Source organism: Urocitellus parryii, chromosome 2 (assembly GCF_045843805.1).
Source record: "Urocitellus parryii isolate mUroPar1 chromosome 2, mUroPar1.hap1, whole genome shotgun sequence".
In the NCBI taxonomy this organism is placed as follows: domain Eukaryota; kingdom Metazoa; phylum Chordata; class Mammalia; order Rodentia; family Sciuridae; genus Urocitellus; species Urocitellus parryii.
In genome coordinates, this window is record NC_135532.1 from 138298289 (window position 1) to 138313008 (window position 14720).

Here is a 14720-nt window from a genome sequence, read left to right on the forward strand (position 1 = left end):
TTATATTTTGACCCTGTTTCCTTACTCTGTCTGTCTGCTTCCTGGATGCCACGAGGGCAGGAGCTTTCCTTCACCATGACCTTCCACCCTGATGTTCTGCCTCACTCAGGCCTAAAGCCATCCAGTCAGCCACACATGAACTGGACCTCTGAAACCATAAGCCCAAAATAAACTTTTCCTCCTCTAAGTTGCTCTTGTCAGGTATTTTGGTCACAGTGACAAAAAGCTGACTAACACATCATCTAACACTTTATCTCACTACAAAGTGAGAGACTAATAAAAAGAATTCACAAGAGAAAATAGACATCAATAACTTGGTTACTCCACAGGTCAAAATCACATCATCCTCTTTGATACATCCTCGATGTGTGATGGTTTCTCCTTTGCTGAAATTCATGCTAGAAAGCTTTTATAGCTCTTGGAGAAAATAGATTATGAGGTTTATTATCATGAACCTTTTTTATCAGAGCCATACTGAAACTATAGATAAATAATTTATTATTGAATCAAAATTGAAATGATGCCACAGACTTTAACATCTCTTCATCCACCTATTTAATAAATGGGTATTTATAGAATACTAACTATGCATCAGATAGGCACTATGCTAGGTATAGAAAATAGAGTGATGATTTAAAAAAAAAAATCTTTCCTTACTCAGAAAACTAACAATCCAATAGAAGAAGACAGATAGTAAGAAATAAATAGCAAAAACTTATCTTTATCTAGGCAAATAAGGAGTCATCCTACTACATTGCACTCCGTTCTTACAACACCATATAATGACAAGTGGCTAGTGAACACTTTTGAATGTCAAAATGTTTGCAGATGCTCTCAATTGAGAAGAATACAGAGATATTGGAATCATTTTAAGGGGGCAAACCCTGGATGCCAAGGTGATTTTAAGTTTTGTATAAGAGCAATTAAAGGAACAACAATGATCAGTCTCGAGAAGAGGGATGAACTGAGTCATCACTGAAGGTTAGAGTTCAGCAAAGAAAGACGATCTGGTAAGTAAGGACTTAGACAGTTGAGCAGAGAACAATGGGTAGAAGTGATAAAACCACAGATTCTATCTCAAAAGAAATTTCTCTGTATCAAGATTGCATTAATATTGAATGAGGGGCAAGCCAAGATAATGGCCCAGTTGGAATGTGCGTTTTTGCTGTGTGTGAAGCTAGATAGACATCAGTGTCTTCCAGATTCTGCCCCTGGCCTCCAATCTAGTTACTCAGCATCTGCTAGGAAATTAGATCAGGCTGATTGGACTGGTCGTCTCTGAACCACCTCAATAGGGAAGATCACTATGTCAAAATTGAAGATAAAGTTTCAGAAGAGCTCTTTGCTTCAACACCAGTAGAACAATATCGTGGTTTTGCTGTGGAGATAGTGACATATTCCAGCTGCTACTGTGTAATTCAGATCCAGGATGGTACTGGATGTAGTGTGTTCATTGGCATTGGATTTACAGATCCGAGAGGTGACTTTGACTTAAATGTCTCCTTGCAAGACCACTTCAAGTGGGTAAAGCAGGAATCTGAGATTTTCAAAGAATCTCAGGAGATGGACACTCGTCCCAAATTGGATCAAGGCTTCAAGGAAGGACAGACCATCAAGTTGTGTATCAGGAACATTATAACCAAGAAGTAAGGTTATAAGCCCAGGACTGCAGGATCTGGTGGCCTATGCTTACTTCCTCCTCCCCCTAGAGACAAAGTCACTATTCTCCCACCGTCTTCCTCAGTTGCCACCACCCATTCCAAAATCTTACCCTGAAGGTAGTGATTCAGATATCCTCTCAGGTTTAGATTCTCTGGCACCTGTCACAACACTAGCACCAGCTCCAGTTTCTGCAAGCAATGACTTGTGGGGAGATTTGAGTACTTCATCCAGCTCTTTTCCAAACCAGGCACCATAGCTATCCAACTGGATCCAGTTTTAAATAACATTGGAAAGACAGAAAGCACAGACCTGAAGATTAAAAATGACATTGAGGGCACCAATCTAAGGAGGAAGCTAGGAACCCTATCCCTCTCCCCAAACTAAAAGTAATTGACAATTTTTTTCCAGAGAGAATCTGTTTTGGGTTTTTTTTTTTCCTGGTGATTGCCAATGGAGGAGAACAATAGATCTTACCATTCTTGTGGCCAGTGTCTTTTTGAGGGGATGTGACCTCTAATTCATAAATTTTTTTCTCCATCTTTTAAATTCTTGAACTTATTTCAGAATCAACTTATGATCCATGTGTGCCTCTTTGTGAAACCCTATTTGGCAATTTCAGAGAAGACAAAGCCTTGGAACTTTCTTTTCCACTAACTGAAGACTAAGCAGGTTGACTTCAGTATTTATAAATTCAGAATTTTGATTAGGGTAGGTTTGGAGAAAAATGACTGTCCTGGGTCTGTTTTATATAGCCTCTTTCAGGCTTGTCCTACTCAATGAACACCCAGTGTTAGGTGCAGCTCCATCACTCTCTTGGGTGTTTACATGTGTGTTTCTGTGATAAGAGGGTCATAGTGTTGGCACCTCTACTCTTCTGTTTATTGAAGGGTGCAACATCTTTGACCAGTCCAAGGGGCTGTGCTTTCCAAGTTATGTTCTAAAGAAGAGTTTCTTATAGCTCCATCTGGTTGCTGCATTTGAAGCAGAGCATTAATTTATGTTCACCCTTTGTTTAACTTAATTTGAAGAGTTGTGTTTTTAACCTGATCTATAGAACAGAGAGGGTTGAAAGCACCTAAATCTCATTCAGTACCCACATTGCCTTACTGTATGGGTGTCTGATCCTTTTTTCCATTCCATCTAGCTCTTCAATAGAAGAGCTATTATATATATATATATATATATATATATATATATATATTGTCATTTATGAAGGAAGTTGGAGAGTCACAGCTTTATGTGTGACAGATTCTGCCTTAGACTTTGATGCCCCCCAGCTAGGGTATCTTAATAGCAAGTTGCTCTCCCACCACTTCCCTTTTCCTTGGCACCGCCTTTCCTTCCAGGATACTGTGAAGACAGTTCACCCCCTCAAATGAGTGGGCACTACTTATTTTGTTTGTTAGTGGGAAATTTTGAGAATTAAATGGGAAGATATAATTTCTTCCCTTAGAACCTATTTGGATACGTACATTCTCGCTGAAGGTGGATCCTTATGTTTAGTATCAAATTATATTATTTCTCTGGGATTTCACTCTTAGCTTTTTCTAACCTTGGGTCCAGGTTTTACATTGCCTCCCCTTCAAGGCAGCTCTATTCTTACAGAACCATGGCAGGACATTTTAAAATTCCAAGAGAAAACACTAAAAGGAAAGTCTTTAGTTAGTGACTAACTATTGGGAACCTATTTTCTCAATCTTCCTCCATGATGTGTTCTTTGTATTCTCAAGATGATAATATATTATGTATTTGAATTGCTGGAAAATTGAAAATTAGGTTTAAGGTATATGTATATAAAGCATATGCTGTATTGGTGAAATAATGATATTTAAAAATCTGGAAAAGGAAAAGTAGAGATTGAATGAGATGCTCAAGAAACAATGAAATTTCCTTCACTGGATTTGTCCCATAACATATTGCCTCACCTCTCAGCAAAGATGTTATAAAAAGCTTTCAAATAATAAGGAGCAGTTGGAATAGAAAGCAAAGATCTTCCCAGACTTGATATCTATAAATCATACCCTTCATTTGATATAGAGAGAAATAATAATCTTCAACTCTCATTTTAAAACATAACTATTGTCTCTTAATTACAATGCCATATTTCTTTTATTTCCTTTTAATTGACTGTTCAATCTTATGTTGTTATTTTCTACCATGGGGTCACATTTTTTGTTATGATTTAAGTACTGATGACTCACTTTTGACACAAAAACTATTATAAATGCATTTACTTTAAAAATAGGAAAAACTCTTTTAAGCCTTTATCAGACTTATGCAGGTAATTCTTGACCTGGTCCTTTGAGAAACTACACAAAACTGCCATCACTTAGATGATTTAGAAAATTCCATTTTGGAAATGCCTTTGAGAGTCTTAGCAAATTATTTTGAATAATTTCAGAGATGGTGCACTACAATCTTGTGAGATGCATAGTTTGAAATCATCAAAGGTCATTCAAAACAATGTCTGAGAAGATTAGGAGATCTGGTTAATAAACCACAACTTATCTCTATTCCCTTCAGTTTTATTTCTTCTTTCTATAAAGAATTCTAAGCAATCTTACTCTTAAGTCTATAGATCTTCTCTCTCCAAGGACAAACGTCCTTGTCTTTCTATGCAATGCAACTCAAATATGTTGTTAATATGTTTCCGTGGTTCCTTAGCCCTTTTCCATGGAGGAAAATCACCTAGGTGACTTTGGAAATCATTAATGACTATCTAGGCATGGTGGCACATTCCTGTAATCCCAGTGGCTCAGAAAGCTGAGGCAGGAGGACCACAAGTTCAGAGCCAGCCTCAGTAACTTAGTGAGGCCCTAAGCAACTTAGCAAGACCCTATCTCAAAATTAAACATATAAAGCTTTAGGGATGTGTCTCAGTGGTTAAGCATCCCTGGGTTCAATGCCTGATACAAAAAAAAGGGAGGGGGGTATTATTGAAGACTCACACTAGATAATATCAGATCCTGGGAATCTATGTTTTGAAAAAGTCTCTTCCAATCATTGGAACATTTGTCAAGTGAAAAACTCTCTGTTCAGTCCCCTTATTCTAACTCACACTCTTGTCCTCATCCCAGCACCCTCATGACAGTAGCTTCACGTAAAGAAAAAGCAAAGAATTTCAACTTTTGAATTAATAGATTGAAATTCTAGAGCCACTGCTAACTAGATGAGCACAGGCAAATGACAGTCTGTCGGAGGCTCTGGTAAACAGGGATGTATCAGTGGTTTGTATGAAGGGCTGTCCTAAGAGTCAACTTAGACCATGTGTGTAAAGCACTGATCATGTGATTGGCACACAGAGCTGAGTAACAAGAACCAATCACTGCCAGTTTCTCATCACTGCTCAAATATACCCATACTAACCTCTATTTCTTTATTGAATTACAGTTGAATTTGAAGCCACCACAGGTATCTACACAGACCATCAAGCTCTTTATTCTCAACATTGGTTGACATCTAAGTGAACTTGTTCCCCTGAAAAAGGTCAGAGATAGTAAAAAAAAAAAATGAGAATATTTGTGCATAAACAAAACAGAAATAGAAAAAAAAACTTCAAAAGATAAAGAAATGGTGTACTGTGTAAAAAATAGATAAAAGAAAATTCAATGATTAAAGAAATAGACAACAATTTTACAACTAGTTTTAAATTGATTGTTTCTGAATATGACCTCTGAGTTGTTATGGTTTGGACTTGAGGTATCCCCCAAAAGATCATGTGTGAGAAAATGAAAGATGGTTTAGAGGAGAAATGACTGGGTTATGAGAGAGCCTGAACCCAGTCAGTAAATTAATCCCCTGATGGTATTAACAGAGTGGTAACTGAAGGTGGGTAGGGTGTGGCTAGAAGTGGTGGGTCATTGGGGCATGTGCCTTTGGTGTATATATTTGTCTCTGATCAGTGGACTCTCCCTCTCCCTCTCCCTCCTTCCCTCCCTCCCTTTCTCTCCCTCCCTCCCTCCCTCTCCCTCTCTCTGCTTACTGATTATCATGTGATTGGCTTCCCTCCACCACACTCTTCCTCCCTGATGTTCTGCCTCACCTCAATCCTTGAGGAATGGAGCTGGCTGTCCATGGACAGAAACCTCTGAAACTGTGAGCCCCTAAATAAAGCTTTCTTCATCTAAAATTGTTCTTGTAAGGTCTTTTAGTCACAGCAGTAAAAATTCTGACAAATACAAGTTCTAAAGGTAGATTTTGTTTGTTCATTTTTGTGGTGTTGGAAATGAAACCCGAAGCCTCTTGCATGCTAGGCATGTGCTCTACCAATAAACTACATCCCCACCTGGATTTCCTTTACTCTAATCCTAGGAGGGACAAACTTTTCTAAAGGAAGTTCACCCCTTAAGATTCTGACTGTACTCAATTCAAGATTGAGAGTAACAGGGTTTGAAAATTTCCAATATGGAGACTCTTTTAAAAACATCAGCTCCTTCAAAACAGATATATTTATTTGCCCCCCACCCAAACCAGAATACTCTTTGTTGTTCGCCATTCCTGCCATAGCTTTCATGCTAATACCTGAAATCCTGTTTCTTATGGGGTTGATCCTATCTAGGCTCCTAATTAAGACCAAGCCTGAAACATAGAAGTTGTTTAATAAATATCTATTTATCAGTGCTTAATAGATATCTATTGACTCTGTGAATAAATGAAAGGGTACTATGCAAACATAACAAATTCAGTACAGATTATTTAAGGGAAAAAAACCTTTGGGGGAAAGGTTAAATTAAAGCTGGATATCAAGGGATGAATGGAAATTTATTAGTGGCAGATATAAAATGCTGTGGAAAAATAACCAAACTGAGAGAATTTTATGAATTAAGATATTTAAAAAAGAGAGAACAACATTAATATGAGGACCTGCAGTTTTTCAAAGCACTAGTCAGAGATGAGCCTGAAGATGTAGACAAGATCCAGGACATACAGAAATTTGGCATCACATTAAGAAGTTTTCACTCGACCCTGTGGGTGATGTATAGCCATTTAAAATAGAAGAGAAAATTTAAGAACTGGATAATTCGATCACATAAACCAAACTATGCTTATTTTTTAATGGATCACTATGGTAAATGTGTATAGGGTAGATTTGTGGAGGAGGGCAGAGGGTGAGACTTGAGTCCAGGAGACCAAACTGCTGGATTTTCAATATTTATTTTTTGAAATAATTATGATGAAAGCAAGGAAAATAACAATGTTATATAATTGCAAGGATAACAATGGCGATGATGACAATTGGGTGCCTAACACCTATCTATCAAAGGCTTGTTCTGCATCAAGCCCTTTGCTAAATGTTTCACCATCTCACTGAGTTGTCATCACCCAGCTATGAAGGAGGCACTTCTATTTTATTATTCTATTTTATACCTCAGGGAACTGAGACTTATAGAAGTTCACAAAATACATCTCATCACTACTGTAGTAGCATTTCCCAAGACATATAACCTCATTCTAAGAAGAGAAAACATCATATAAATCAAATTGAGGGTAATTCTATGAAATACCTGACCAATGTTTTTGAAAAGTGTCAAGTTCTTGAAAGATAAGGAAAGATGAAGAAATTATTTTCTTTGCTTTGATTATTGTACTATGGTTGCATAAAATGTTGTCACTATAAAAAGCTGATTGACAGTTATATTGAAATTCTACAGATTTTTTGCAAATACTATGTAAGCAAAAAAATATCACCAATTTTTAAAAAGTTTTAAAAACTTCTATGTGCTCATAGAACATTGGATACAAAATACAAGATAAACCTGAAATATTTTGTCATGCTAGGACGCAGGTTGTGAAAAAAAAAAAAAAAAGATACAGAAGCCAATCTGAAAGAACTCCCAATGGTCTGAAATAATTTGATTGACAGAATAATGATACTGTTGAATCATAAGCTAGATTTTATATATATATATATATATATAAATTCAGACTTATGTAAATAAATTCTTTAATAATAAGTAGCATTTAAGAGATAATTCTTCCTTAGAGAAAATACCAAATAATAAATACAGAAGGAAGAAGAAAAATAGAAAATCAGTAGAATGTAACTTGATAATTACTACTGTAGACAAGACCCATTAGAAAATGCTATAATTTGTTGGTAAAATTTTAAAGAATAAAAGTATATTTTAACATCAGCAAAGTAGTTCCCACACACACAAAAAAAATTAAAAGTTAATTTGGTGGTTGTAATATCTATTTACAAATTATTCTATACTCTCCCTTCAAGGCATAGAACATAAACTACTTCGTCCAAGTATGGACTGAAATTAGTAACTCACTTTTAACACATAGAATATGGAAAGTGGTAGGAAGAGGAGTGATTTGGTAGTGGAGAAACCATCAGAAACCTTAACTAAGTGATTAAAGTTAACATTTACCAGTTATGAATCATGTTGCTATCAAATATCTCTAAAATGATGCCAGGAGAAAGGAACTTCCAATCTGTGATATTTCCCCCAAACTCATAGCCCTAGACTAATCAGGAGAAAACATCAGACAAGCTTAAATCAAGAGAAATTTTTCAAAATACCTTCAAAAATACTCTTCTAAAATATCAAGGTCATGGGAAAACAAAAATTGAGAAACAATTACAGATTAGATGAGACTAAAGAAACATGACAAATAAATGCAATATGGCATCCTGGAATGGATCTTGGAATTGAAAATTATTAATGGGGAAGCTGGTGAAATCTTAATAAATTCTCTAGTTCAGTTAAAAGTACTGAATAGGACCATGTGAAGTTTTCAATCTTATATGTACAGTAGTAGCATTAAACTAACTAACATTGTGGGAAGCTGAATGGAGGGTATATAGGAATTCTGTACACTATCTTCACTATTCTTCGTAAATCTTAACTTTTTCAAGATTCAAAAATGATTTTAAAATCTGGAGTCAAAAGACATTAAAGAACTACTCACAGAAAAATTTTTTTAAAAAGGCAAATGCTCTCAAAAAAAGAATTAACATTATTAAAAAACAAGAGAAATTCTAATTAAAATAACAGTGAAATAACCTTCATTGTTTATCATGTTAGCAGAAATTTAGAAGTTTAAAAAACTACTTTTCATTCAACATGGCAGTGGGAATGGAGTGACCCTCCCAGTTTGGCACAGCCAGACCCGCAGATCTCACCTAGTCAGAGTACTCCATCTCCGAGAGCATTAGAGGACCCCATCCAGTTGCTCTCCACCGAAATCACCAGCGCTGTGACTCCACACAGGGCTCCTGGCCTCAGCGGTTCAAGTAGGAAAGAAAGACTTGATAATCTGACCCTCATTAAAATAAAACATTTCTCCTCTGCAAAGACAAGAGAATGAGAAGGGAAGCCCCAAATTGGGAGAAAATATTTGCCAAAGACATATCTGACAAAGGATTGTTTTTAAAAATTTACAAAGAATTCTTCAAACTTAACAATAAAAAAACAACAGAAAATTCACTTAAAAATGAGGCTGGGTGAGGTGGTGTGCATGCCTGTAATTTCAGTATCTCGGGAGGCTGACACAGGAGGATCAAGAGTTCAAAGCCAGCCTCATTAAAACTGAGGTGCTAAGCTCCTGGCATTGGAGCAAGAACTAGAGCCCAAAGTTCTAGCCCACGCAAGACTTGGTGATCACCTTAGCAGAATCACCTATCAACACAGCTGCAGATCACCAAGACTTTGCTCGGCTCCCACGCAGGTCACTCAGCTGCTACCTACCCCACAGCATGACGCCATCGCCCACCTCCCCCCACCTAACCAGGGTCCCCCCACCTCACCAGGCTCCCCCCACCTCGCCAGGCACCCCCAACTCACCAGGCTCCCCCCACTTTACCAGCCCCTCCGCCTCACCAGGTCCCCCCACTTCACCAGTTCCCCCCACCACCTCACCAGACACCCCGGTACTGAAAGCAGACCTCTGTCATCTTGACTCAACATTCTTGCCATTTAGCTGGGAGCAGTTCCCAGATCAGATCTCCAGCGGCCAGGTACCAGATTTCCAACCTTCCCCCTTCTCCAGCAGTGGTGACCCAACACAGTAGTTGCCCAACACATGTGTGCAGTGTGACCAGGGAGCTACCCACAGGAGCCCCAAGATGAGAGTTTACTCAATTGGGAACTGCTAGGATAGAGGGAGAGACCAGGAACTGGGAAATCTCTAGGCAAAAACAGGGAGATAGTACCGGGTACTCATGTCATATGAGCGAGTGGTCCCAAAAAGAGACTGTGAGGAGCAGTCATCCAGGCACCCTGCACCAGGACAAGGCTTCCCACCCTGGTTACCTCCACTATCCTGAGGGCAGAGACACCAGCTTACAACAGATGAGGCCACCTACTGGATGAGACGACAAGCAGGAAAGATCTCTAATGCTAGCTACAACGCTGTTTTCTTCCTTTGAGTTTTTTGTTGGTTGGTTGGTTGGTTGGTTGGTTGGTTTTTTTCTCTCCTACCTCTCCATCTTCTGGCCCTCACATCCCCAACATATGTGAAACCAAGAACTTTGCATGAAATAGGATTTTGAGGATTAAGTCATGTAAATAATAATACAGAGGTGCTATAATGCCCTTTTTTTTCTTTTCCTTTTTTCTTTCATATTTCTTTCACCCACCAAATTTTAGTTGTAACATCTGTATTTTTCTAAATACACATGTGGTTTTTTTATGTACTCTACTGTCTTCACACATACTTGCCTTCCCTAAATTACTTCCTGTCTATTCTCTTGCTACTAACCCTCTTCACTAGATTTCTCCTTCAAACTTCCTAAGATATATTGACTCTATATCCTTACAACCTACCTCCTCAGCATATTGTCCTAAGCCCCACCCCCAGTTTATTGTCCACTGTCAAAAACTATAAACCCTTTTACAAAACTATTGATAATATTTTAGACAATAATTGAATACAACATTTCTGTACATTGAAACTAAACTGTAAACTCTTAATAACAACAAATTGTTCATGGGTGGTATATTGTTGATATTGGGATCTGTTAACATTGTCCTTCCCCACAAAGGAGAGGTCTTGGAACCTTACAAGAGCACTAAAAACTTAATAGGGTAAAAATAATAACAATCTAGACCCACAGAGCTGGAAAGGAAGACACACGAGCAACATAAAAAGACAAGGGAAGAAAGTGCCCCCAAACAAATGAAGATACCACATCATTAGAATCATTGGCAGCCACAACAGGAGTAATGACAGAGAAGGATACATATTTAGGATATGCATGGTTAAAATGTTCTGAGAACTCAATGAAGATATAAGAGAGCAAATACAGGCAGTGAAAGATCACTTTGACAAGGAGTTACATAAACAAATACAGAAAGCAAAACATCACCTCAAAAGGGAGATAGAGGCACTAAAAAAAAACACAGAAACCTTTGAAATGAAAGAAATAATAAACCAAATTAAAAGCTCAAATGAAAGCATCACCAACAGAGTAGACCACTTGGAAGATAGGACATCAGACAATGAAGACAAAAACTATTATCTTGAAAAAAATATAGACCACACAGTGAAAATGGTAAGAAACCATGAGCAGAACATTCAATAAATATGGGATAGCATAAAAAGACCAAATTTAAAAGTTATTGGGATAGAGAAAGGCATAAAGGTCCAGACCAAAGTAATGAACAATCTATTCAATGAAATAATATCAGAAAACTTTCCAAACATGAAGAATGAATTGGAAATCAAAATTCAAGAAGCCTAAAGAATGCCAAGTGCACAAAATCACAACAGATTCACACCAAGGCATATTATAATGAAAATGCATGATATACAGAATAAGGTGAGAATTTTTAAAGCCACAAGAGAAAGGAATCAGATTACATATAAAGGAAAACCAATTAGGATAACAGCAGATTTTTTAATGCAGGCCCTGAAAGCTAAAAGATCCTGGAACAACATATTACAAGCTCTGAAAGAAAATGGGTGCCAACAAAGAATCTTGTATCCACCAAAATTAAGCTTTAGATTTGAAGATGAAATAAAAACCTTCCACAATAAACAAAAATTAAAAGAATTTATAGCTAGAAAACTGACACTACAAAACATCCTTGGAAAAATATTCCATAAAGAGGAAACAACAAAAAGAAAAACAATGAAAGTCAGCAGAGGGAGATAGTACCCTAAAGGAAAAATTAATCAAAGAAGAAAATCAAGTCAAGTTAAATAACAAAAATAAACAAATATGGCTGGGAATACAAACCATGTCTCAATAGTAACCCTGAAAGTTAAACTGGCTTAAACTCACCAATCAAAAGACATAGACAAGCAGATTGGATTAAAAGAAAAAAGACCCAACAATATGCTGCCTCCAGGAGACTCATCTGATAGGAAAAGACATACACAGACTGAAGGTGAAAGGTTGAGACAAATCATATCACTCACACGGACTGCAAAAGCAAGCAGGGGTTTCCATCTTTGTATCAAATAAAGTAGACTTCAAGCCAAAGTTAATCAAAAGGGATAAAGAAGGACATTTCATACTGCTCATGGGAACCATACACAAACAAGACACAACAATTATAAATATATATGCCCCAAACAATTTTGCACCTATGTTCATCAAAGAAACTCTTCTCAAGTTCAAGAGTCAAATTGATCAAAACACAATAAACTTGGGTGACTTTAACACACCTCTCTCACCACTGTATAGATCTTTGAAGAAAAAAAACTTGAATAAAGAATCTATAGAATTCAATAATACAATTATTAACAGACTTAACTGACATATATTGAATATTTCAACCTGCATCAAGCAGATACACTTTCTTCTCAGCAGTACCTGGATCTTTCTCTAAAATAGACCATATACTATGCCACAAAGCAACTCTTAGCAAATACAAAAACAATAGAAATGCTACCATGAATTTTATCAGATCATAATGGAATGAAATTAAAAATCAATGATAAAAAAAAATACTCCAACACCTGGAGACTGAATGAACAATGGGTCACAGAAGACATCAAAGAGGAGATTAAAAAATTCTTAGAGATAAATGAGAACATAGGCAAAACATATCAAAATCTCTGGGACACTATGAAAGCAGTTCTAAGAGGAAGTTCATTGCATGGAGTTCATTCCTTAAAAGAAGAAAAAGTCAACAAAGAAATTACCTATTTTACATCTCAAAGTCCTAGAAAAAGAAGAACAAATCAACAGCAAAAGCAGTAGATGGCAAGAAATAATTAAAAATAGAGCTGAAATCAATGAAATCAAAACAAAAGAAACAATTGAAAAAATTGACAAAAAAGTTGGTTCTTTGAAAAAATAAATAAAATGAACAGACCCGTAGCCATGCTAACAAAGAGAAGAAGAGAGAGAACTCCAATTACCAGCATACGTGATGAAAAAGGTAATATCACAACAAACACTACAGAAATACAGAAGATAATTAGAAATTATTTTGAAAAATTATACTCCAATAAAATAGAAGATAGTGAAGGCATTGATGAATTTCTTAAGTCATAAGACTTGTCCAGACTGAATCAGGAAGATATACACAATTTAAACAGATCAATATCAAGTGATAAAATAGAAGATGCCATCAGAAGCCTACCAACCAAGAAAAGCCCACCACCAGACGGTGACACAGCCAAGTTCTACAAGACATTTAAAGAAGAACTAATACCAATAATCTTCAATTTATTTCAGAAAATAAAAAAAGAGGCAGCACTTCCTAACTCATTCTATGAGGCCAATATCACCCTGATTCCAAAACCAGGCAAAGACACATAGAAGACCAATATCTCTTATGAACATAGATGCAACAATACTCAATAAAATTCTGGCAAATTAAATACAAAAACATATCAAAAAGATCATGCACCATGATCAAGTAGGATTCATCCTAGGCATGCAAGGTTGGTTCAACATAAGAAATTAATAAATGTAATTCACCATATCAATAGACTCAAAGATAAGAATCATAAGACCATTTCAATAGATGCAGAAAAAGCATTTGATAAATTCAGCAGTACTTCATGTTCAAAACAATAGAAAAACTAGGGATAACAGGAACATATCTCAACATTGTAAAGGCTATCTACACTAAGCCTCAGGCCAACATTATTCTAAACAGAGAAAAATTGAACGCATTCCCTCTAAAACCTGGAACAAGAGAGGGATGCCCTCTTTCACCACTTCTATTTAAAATAGTCCTTGAAACACTGGCCAGAGCAATTAGACAGACAAAAGAAAATAAAAGGATGTGTTTAGGAAAAGAAGAACTTAAATTAGAACTATTTTTTGACAATATGATTCTATACCTAGAAGATCCAAAAAGCTTCACCAGAAAACTTCTAGAACTAGTAAATGAATTCAGCAAAGTAGCAGGTTATAAAATCAATACCCATAAATCAAAGACATTTCTGTGTATCAGTGACAAATCCTCTGAGATGGAAATGAGGAAAACTACCCCATTTACAATAGCCTCAACAACAATAACAAAAAATACTTGGGAGTCAACTTAATGAAAGAGGCAAAAGAGCTTTACAATGAAAACTATAGAACCCTAAAGAAAGAAATCAAAGAAGACCTTAGAAGATGGAAAGATCTACCTTGCTCTTGAATAGGCAGAATTAATATTATCAAAATGAATCATACTTATAAAAGCACTATATAGATTTAATGCAATTCCTATCAAAATTCCAATAGCATTCCTCATAGAATTAGAAAAAGCAATCATGAAATTCATCTGGAAAAATAAGAGACCCATAATAGCTAAAGCAATCCTTAGCAGGAAGAGTAAAGCAGGTGGCATCACTATACCAGACCTTAAACTAACTACAGAGCAATAGTAACAAAAACAGCATGGTACTGGCACCAAAACAGACTGGTAGACTAATGGTACAGAATAGAGGACACAGAGACTAACCCACAAAATTACAATTATCTTATATTAGACAAAGGTGCCAACAACATACATTAGAGTAAAGATAGACTCTTCAACAAATGGTGCTAGGAAAACTGGAAATCCATATGCAACAAAATGAAACTTAACCCCTCTATCTCACCATGCACAAAACTCAATTCAAAATGGATCAGGGACTTAGGAGTACAACCAGAGACCCTG

At 36.5% G+C, this 14720-nt stretch overlaps 1 pseudogene; it reads left to right on the forward strand.

Moving 5' to 3' along the window:
• The first annotated feature begins 1138 nt into the window (after positions 1-1138).
• Positions 1139-1942, forward strand: LOC113178729 (adaptin ear-binding coat-associated protein 1 pseudogene; annotated as a pseudogene).
• Positions 1943-14720: the final 12778 nt, after the last annotated feature.